General features: G+C 46.0%; 1 long non-coding RNA gene across 1 annotated transcript in view; it reads right to left on the bottom strand.

The window, feature by feature from the left end:
• Nucleotides 1-4,117: 4,117 nt before the first annotated feature.
• LOC123036324 overlaps nt 4,118-8,860 on the bottom strand; it is a 14,304-nt gene continuing 9,561 nt past the window's right edge. Inside the window, exon 3 of the long non-coding RNA XR_006417115.1 lies at nt 4,118-4,291. This is a non-coding gene — a long non-coding RNA (uncharacterized LOC123036324). The remainder of the gene's footprint in view (nt 4,292-8,860) is intronic.

Genomic DNA, 8,860 nt, shown 5'->3' on the forward strand with positions numbered 1-8,860 from the left:
AACAATATAAAAGCACATATCATTGGTGTATCACCAACGTTTGGCAGCAAATTGCTATCTAGTACCACAACTGTGTAAGCTAAATTTGACTCTTGCAGCATTCAGTAGTGCTACAGATGCCATTTTTGTGGAGGGGAGGAATTGGGCCACTGCTGAATTCAGCAACATGGCAGGGACTGCATACAGCCTGGGGGTGGCCTGGGGGCTGCATGTTGCCCACTTCTGTTCTAGAAATATCTTTGAACAAAAAAGAGGGCCAGCCCAGGCACAACATTTAAGTTCTCCATATATTCCTGTTTGGGTCTCCAGTTCCTTAGATGGATTTGGGATTTTCCTTCTCTGGAGGCATTTCGCAAAGAGACACAGCAAAATGCTTCTTTGCTCTAGAAATCAAAAGGGAGGTGTCCTTTGGACTTGCAGGGCTGTGGTGACCCACTCTTGGGATCTAGTTTAGTGAGATAGCTTGATGTTTCACTCTATTTCTAAAAGTGGCTATTTCCTAACTTCTCTCTGCTTGGTTCTTTAACAAAATATATTGGATGGAAATGTGAGTTAATCTGATTAGCTTACCTAGCCTGGAGCTGGCTGCATTCATGCACTCAGACTGCTTGGCAAACCCAGTAACCAGGCTGATAAGGAGGAAACTCTGAGAAAGCAGCCATTGTTCTCTTTCTGTACACATCATATGCAGAACCCGCCCAACTGTTCCTGCATCAGACTCTGGAGTGGGGACAATAGGAAATGGAGCCCCTTTCCCGCTCCACTGCAAGAGGGCTCATCGTTGCCTCTGTGCCACCTCTGGTGGGTGCCCTGCTAGGGAGAGCCCCAGCGGCCGTTCTCCCACCATGACATTTGTCACCGCGAGGGAGCAGCCGGCAGAGGTGGCTGGGCGTGCTCCCACTTCTCATTACCAAGAGTGCCGAGACTTTTGGCAGCAAAGTTCTCGTGAGATGTTGACTGAAGAATGCGGGCAGTTTGGCCAGGCCTTTTGGAGGACCTCCACAGCTGGCAAGAGGAGCAGAGCAGGCACGAGCCAGTGAATGGCAGCAGGGCCACCTTTTTTGAGGCTACAAGATACAGTGGGCTGGGCGGGTCACAAGTTTGCCCTCTCCTCTGAGGAGGAAAAGAGATGCGAATAGTAGGACCGCCGCTGAGGATTTGAGATGAAGGGGTGTCTTTCAGCCTGTCCTACCTTGCAAGGAGGTGGTACAGAAGTGCCAGTTTGTTGTACCACTATTCTCCCTCAATTATGAGACACTTAAGGTGCCTCACTACAAATCTATTAGCAATCCCCCCAATACCAAAGCAACAATGTAATCTAAAAATGGTGCATACATTCACTTCCTGTGACCCCCGCCTTCTCTGTGCAAAGGCCTTGCCATTTTAGTGCTTCACAGATTCACTTGACCACAGCCAGTAGTGTGCTGTCCCAAGAAATGTTAGCACTGACTATTTGTTCACTTCTTTGAAAGCTCTGGACTGCCTATACACAGCCTGACAGTGGGAGGTTTTATCTTAGCGAGGTAGAGTGTTTGCAGTGATAAAGGCTGGATGCAGTATGGTGAGCACAACCGAAAGATGAGATGTAACATGAGCTTTAACACTGCTTTCCATTATCAGCAGTCGGTAACATAAACAGCTGCATAATTTAATTTTTAAAGCAAACAAACAGCCTGCCACTATATCAAACCTGATATGCAGGCTGAAAATATATGGGAGGTATTGGGAGGTTTGGACAAGCTTGAGAAAATGCTTACCACCACTTCCTGAGTACATGCTGTGGTAAGGTATCTGGTCTGAGATTTGGCTTGCCTCTCTTGTCCCTTCCTCTTTTTGCAAAGCTTTTGCAGGCCCATAGTTAAGACATCTTCAGGAGTCCTGTCTTCTTCCTGGGCCTGTCACTCATCAGCATCGTCACCAGCTGCTTTCACTTGTCTCTTCTTTCTCATCCATGCCACCACGCGCTCGCTTGACAGGCACAGAGCCAGTGGCATCTACTGCTCCTCTTCCTTACCACCCTCTCGTCTGGGCTGGAGTGAGAGGCAGTGAAGGCACAGGTTGCAACAATGAAGAGGAACCAGTCCCAGGGAGCCCTGACGAAGTGCGGGCCCTTGGCAGCAGGGCCATCTTAACGCATGGGCCTGATGGGCACTTGCCCGTGGGCCCCATACTAATCTGTGTATGTTAATCCTTGGAAAATTGGAAAACCTCCAAAATGAACAGTAGTTGTAGTTGTTGTAGGGGCCCCAATATACTGCTTTGCCCGGGGCCCATAATGCTGTTAAGACGGCCCTGCTTGGCAGGTGTTCAGCAGCACTGACCTGGCACCAGCTCTGAAGGCTTAATCTCTCCCATGTAACTTTGTCCATGTAACTTTATGAAAAGGAATTGGATAAATAATTTAAAACTAAGCAAAAGGGATTTGATACTATTATGAAGTCTGTAATCATGGGCCTGCTTCTTTGATGAAACATTTGTAAACTGGGAGCTTAATTTCATTTTTAAATGTTGCACTGTGTAATTATTCCTGGATGAAATAAAGTAAGTTCAAGAGTTTATGCATTATTTTAAAAAAGGTGGTAGGAATTTCCATATTGTTCAGCTTTTAGAGAAAGTATTTAAAAAAATCATAGGCTTCAGTTTTATGCTTGGAAAACAGCCAAAGTGGTTCTTAGGACCCTACTTCAGATAAAATGCTAGGAGCTGCTAAAGCAAGTAGAGATAGAACGGATTTACTGCGGAAGTCACTGATGCTTTTTTATTTCAGCTCTTCTCAGGGGGCAAACAAAGAATGCCTAGTGCAGTATTACATGTCTGTGAGAGATGGACTCGTTTCCACCCTTCTTCATTGTGTAAGCTATGTGGGAAGAAAATGCTCTCTGTTCATGGAGGTACGAATAAGCATCCGCAAAGATGCACAAATCAGTCTGCCTCTGCTGCGTGTCAGTTTCTCATATATTTAGTCATAAGATCATCCCCTCCAAATCCCTGTAAAATTCTGGTTTTTCATTTTTAAAATGCACAAAAATGCATTTATTTTTGTTAGCAATTTCTCATAGCTGTAGGGGTTATGCTGTTCCCAAACAGTTGGATCCTGTTGGCTCTGGACAAACTGATCAGGATCACCTTTTGACACCTGCTGGCTGCCTTCCTAGAAAAATCTATTAGCAATCAAGAATACTTTAACTAATCCAGAATAATGAAGGAGGAAGGTGAGCATGTGCCCTGCTGCACCTCATCACTGCCCCCAGCAGTCCTGGAGGCTGGAGAGAGAGTGCGCTGTAAGTAAATGACTGGGTCCCTCTTCAGGCAGGGAGAGAAGGGTGACAGAGCACTGCCCCCTTGCCCTTGAAAAGGAGCCACTCCTGTAAGTTTGAACATAAGTTTACCTAACATAGGGAGTTTTGCATGCAGATTCTGAGCTGAAAACATCTCAAAATATGGAGAAGCACAGGATCCAAAGGAAACTGTTCGGACCCACCTTCTATTCTTGGAAGTGCCAGTTATGTGCTTGCTCTCCAAAATATTCTGACCTTGACAGCCTTGTTCAGCTCTTGTAAATGCAATGCTGTGGCTTCCTTTATGGAGTAGATCCATCTCATGGTTGGTTTTCCTCTTTTTTCTGCCTTTGACTTTTCCTTGTTCATTGAGCTGTGCCTTCCCATGATGTGCTTGAAGCATGATAGCCTCAACTTCATTATTGTTGCTTCCAGAGCAAGTTCTGGCTTGGTTTGTTCATAGGAAAGGGGAAAATGCATTATTTCTAACAATACTCTAAAAGCATCATGGATTGCACCAAAGAAGGCACTAACGAGAATAATACTTCTAGGGAAAGGGGCACTAAGTAACTTGAGCTCATTTGCTGTTTGGTTGTGGATACTACAGTGCTCTCTGCAGGGCACTTGCTGGCCCTTCAAAGGATAGCCACGGATTGTTCTTCGTGGCTCACCAGTGTTTGATATGCTGCTTGGCACATCTGAACCTCAATGTCTGCCTGGAACATCTGTCTGGAAGTACTCATACAGTTCTGTTTAATGTACTTGATGCCAGGCCACGGATACTTCCACCCTGGTGCTCTGTTTATACAAAAGGAACAATTTCCAGCTAATGTTTATTAGAAATGTACCAATTTTGCACATAAAACTGTCCATCTGGAAGTGTCATTACTATGCACACATATTTCCAACATTGTACATAAAAATAAATTGGAGAACTTGCTTGCTCCTTCTGGATTCCAAATAATCAAGCTGTGAATGGTCCTCCTTCTCTCTGTATCTCCACCACTTACATTCTGCCAAAGAATAAAACAGAGAGCTATACATTATATTTCCAGGGTTTTAAAACTTTGCTATTGATTGAATATGTTCAGGGAATGGAATTAAATCCCCTAAAAATAGCAAAGCTGTTTTGCTTTTAAAAAAAGGGGACTACTCCATAGCTCTGGAAGCCAAAAGAGAATCTCTGTGAGATGCACAAAGCTGTATTAGGGCTTACCTCAGAGCCAGTCAATAAAGCACAAACTGAAAACAAACCCACGCACTGGCATGATTAAAGACTTTGCAGCCCAGCAATGGGATTATTGAAGTGCTTGAAGTTAAGCACATATCCAAATACTTTGTTGAATTTGGGTCGGGCACTGTTGGGAACACTATGATCTGTTGTACTAAATATAACTTTATATAACAATCTAAAGAGCTCTGTTAATAAGGAGGAGACCTACAGGTTTACAGGATTTCCATTTTCTCTGCTTAATAAATCCTGCCTAGAGAAATTATGTTTGGCCATTTCCCTCCCCTTCTACTAACAACAAGGATATTCATTCCTAAGGTCACCATAAGTTGGAGAGGACTTGATAGCATGCAGCAACAAGAGGTGCAGCGGATGTAATCAGCATTGGATCCATAGTGTGCCTGTGGGGCAGTGATGGGGGGAGGTTAAAAGCCCCTTACTACTATGCTGAGGTCCAAATCTGGATTAGGCCCTCCTATGTATACTGCAAAGCAAACAGGAAAGTGGGGGGCGGGGAAACATAGATGTTAGATATGAATTTTAATATCTTTTTGAAGCTAAATGAAACTCTATGTTAGAAGCCATGTAAGTCCTAACGCTTGCGCCTTGCCCATCCTCTCCCAGCCATGTTAGGAGGGGACAGAAGTAAAGGCACATGAGACAGAGCAGTATAGCCATAAGGCTTTACCACTGGCTCTTCACTGCATGGATTCTCCTGTACATGATTAACAACTCCAGAGGCTTTTGTGGAACAGTGATTTGGGCTGGGAGATGAAGCAAGGCCGTTGGTGGACTGGGCTGGACTCAGGATGACGTGACGTCCTTTGCGCCCCCTTACTGCTTATCACAGGCCAGCTTTCCATTTCATTTCTGGCATGGCTAACAAAGTAAACCTGTAAGGTGGGGTAGGCTGCATGTGGACCTCCGTGTGGCCTCTGCTGACCCCTTGTGCCACCATCAATCATTGAGAAAGAAAGGGAAAAATAGCTGTTTGTTGCCAAATGTGTTGGCAATTGCTATGAAGCTTTCTAAGGACAAATTTAACTTGTTTTCAAGCTGATTTCTTTTCTTGACACCAAATGTGGTCCAGGAGATCTGCAGGGAAACTGGCCTCTGGAATACCCATGGTTGCCCACCTCTCCTGTAAGAAAAACTTTCAGATTTTTTTCCAGGAACCCCCACCCCCATAAAACTGAAGAGTTCATAATATTTATACTGACACTTCCTTAGAATAGTTTTATTTACACCCTGCTTCTGTACAAAAGACAATCTTACCTTATATTTGATTTTCTCATGCAAACTTAACCCAGATCAGTTGGTTGATGTGTGTCAAAATGGAAACTTTGTCTAAATTAGAACCATATTAAAAACATTTGAATTGCAGCTGAGTCTGAACTAAAACTGCCCAACTAAACATTAATTGTTTGGCTGCATGCACACAATGTATGTCTAAGTTCCCCTTGCCCCCACAAGAAAAACGCCCCCAGCAACAACAGACATTACAAGGAAAGAAATGAAATGTCTTTTGTGTAACATTATAAGAGAGTGGAGTGGGAGGAACAAAATATCTTAACTGGAATGAAATTTATAACCATTAAAACTGGTGTGGCGGGGGAATGTCTTTGGTTGCCTTCAGAAAATATTGCTTTCAAGGCCTCTTCTAAAGAGTCATTTGCCATCCAAGTAATGTGTAATTCTGTCATTCTGTGTCTAGTTCATTATAGAAACACAGAAACATAGTGAGTCAAAAGGGGCCTCCTGGACCATCTAGTCTGACCCCCGCTCCAGCCGGCTCCGCTCACGACACGCCTCCCATGTGCATGTCTAGCCTATCCTGAACACCCTCACCGATGGGGCCTCAACCACCTCCTGTGGAAGCCCATTCCATACCCTCATATATCTGTGGTATGGCCCATACGTCATAGCACCGTCTCTTCCTGGTGGTGGTAGGCGGCCGTGCCCTGGCCCTCACCTCTCCTGCAGCAGCCTCCTGGCCGCATGTGGGCCCAGGCTGGGGTCCTGTTGGTCCCCAAGTCCTCATCAGCCCCAGCCTCCCCAAGCAGAGAGAACCTGTTTCCCAGCTCCAGATCGGTGCCAGGAGAAGATGGAGGCCGTGCTGGCCTCCTCTTCCTGTGAGTGACATGCCTCCATGCCTCCCCAGCTGTTCATCCCATGGCCTCTCCCTCAACCCTCTGTCTGGAGGGGGACTGCTCCCGGGGGCCCTGGAGAGCTCTCTCAGCCCTCAGATACCTTACCTCCTCCTCTAGGAGGGTCACAAGCTTGCACCAAGGGCAAGTGTATCCCTGCCTCTTCTGAGGGAGAAGGGCGAAAATGTCGCAGCTGCCACAGCAGACAGGAACACCTGTGATTCCCGCCAAGGCCATCTCCTGGCCTGATATTGGGAACCCCTCAGAGAGCCTACCTTGTTCCCCCGCCTTGTCTGTCCTCTGCTACTCTTCACTCGCCCAGTTCTCCCAGACAAAAACTCACCCACAGACACACACACGGACAAAATAAAAATTAAAAAAAAAAAAAAAACTCTGCTCCCAGAGAAGGGAGTTCCTGGGCAGCTTGGGCTGCATCTAAGGGATGCAGACAAAGGATGACACCTTATAAGCCTCACAGGCCGCTGCCCCTCTGCTTCCTCCTGGCCTCTCTGGCCCCACCTCCCTTCCTCTCCGCTGCTCCTGTCCCCCTGCTCCTCTGCCCAGCTCCTACCTTGCCTTTGCCCAGTCCCCTGGCCACCCTCAGCACACTCTCCCAGCCTCTGCCTCTGCTGCTCTGCCAAGAGGCAAGAGCCAAAAGAGCTGCACAGTTGATGATCTGCACAGTTCTAAGACCCAAGATCTGGCTTCAGAACTGGAACACATAAGGATTCCTGAACATCCAGGAAAGCTTTTGGCTTGATTTGCTCAATTAGCAGGTTCTGGGCCACATCACAAACTGCTGCTTTTGAAAGTCCCCGACTTTCCAAACAAGCCTGCCATATGGCACATAAGGCTTCTGTTAGGAAAAAGAAAATCAATTCCCCTTTATTAACATTGTTCCGTTTAAGCCACTCACTAGCTGGGTTCACACAACACAACAGCAACCCTGCATGGTTACCATGGTTTGCACTTTTTTACCATGATCTGACAGATGATCAAGTGGTTTCTATGTTACCATGATGATACAAATCCCATTAGCCACTATTACTGAAATTCAAATTCAGGGTTCATTGCTCCCTGTTTCTGGAGTGACTCTTTCAGTTGCTGCCCTTTCCAGGGGACTTGTGGTAATTGTGTACCAGGACCATAGAAGCCATAATCCTAGGTTCAGAAAATACAACAAGCTATGGTGGTATGGGGAAACCATAGAATACATTATTGTTTGTTCCTAAAATCCAAACTTAACATGGTGAAACATTCTGACTACATTCAAAAAACACAATAGGCCAACAATTATAACCCTCCCTCATCATGCCTTCTTGTGGTGTTTGAACCCAGCCACTCAGTTTTATTTCAATTTTTTCATCCTCTTGAAGTAGCTACAGGAGGGGCAGACAACCAAGTTCTCCCAAATTTTGGACTACAACTCCCACCAGTCCCAGTTAGCATGTATAATTGTTGGGGATAATGGCAGTTGTAGTCCAAAACATCTGGAGGGGACCAAGCTGCCTACCTTTGATAGGCCACCCTCATTATTTGCTGTTTATCCCTGGCAGTACACGCTATACTTTGGCCCTATAGCAGCCTATATTCTATGAGGCAGGTAATTGCCAGCTCCCTGGGTTCCCTACTAATGTTGAACCAACACCATTACCTATGCAACCCAAGGCCTATTCAGAGGTCTATTTCCCATTTGGCTTAGGGCAGCTGCTCTGCAACAGGCCACATATGGTGCTTCTGGATAAGGCTTCTGTTGTGCAATCAGCCTGCCTCATTCGTGGTGGGTGTGGGTGAATGGGTGAAGCAGGCCTGGTTCACGTGATTGTAGCTCGGGGAAACAAGCCACAGTGGCTTATTTTGACTCTACCCCTGCCTAAAGTGCAGGTTGGGTGCAGGAGGATCATTCTTGAGAGCACAGCTTGTCATGCTCAGAGAAGCTGACCAGGGTGGCTTCTTGCTGTGGGTAACGAGCTACTCAAAATCCATGTAGCAAGCCACCATACCTCACTGGCCACCCAATCATCATGCAAACCATTTGTAACCCTCTGGGCATGTTCTCATGTCATGGTAGGCCACTATGAATTAAACCATTGCAGATTTGGCTATTGTGGTTTGCACCCCTGCTTCTTCTCCCTCAGTCTTCCAATCCTCTCTGGCTAATATCCCAGTGTCCTTCACAGGAGAATCACCTCACTTCTCATTCA

The sequence above is a fragment of the Varanus komodoensis genome, unplaced genomic scaffold (assembly GCF_004798865.1).
Source record: "Varanus komodoensis strain SLA01 unplaced genomic scaffold, ASM479886v1 scaffold8, whole genome shotgun sequence".
Classification (NCBI taxonomy): Eukaryota; Metazoa; Chordata; class Lepidosauria; order Squamata; family Varanidae; genus Varanus; species Varanus komodoensis.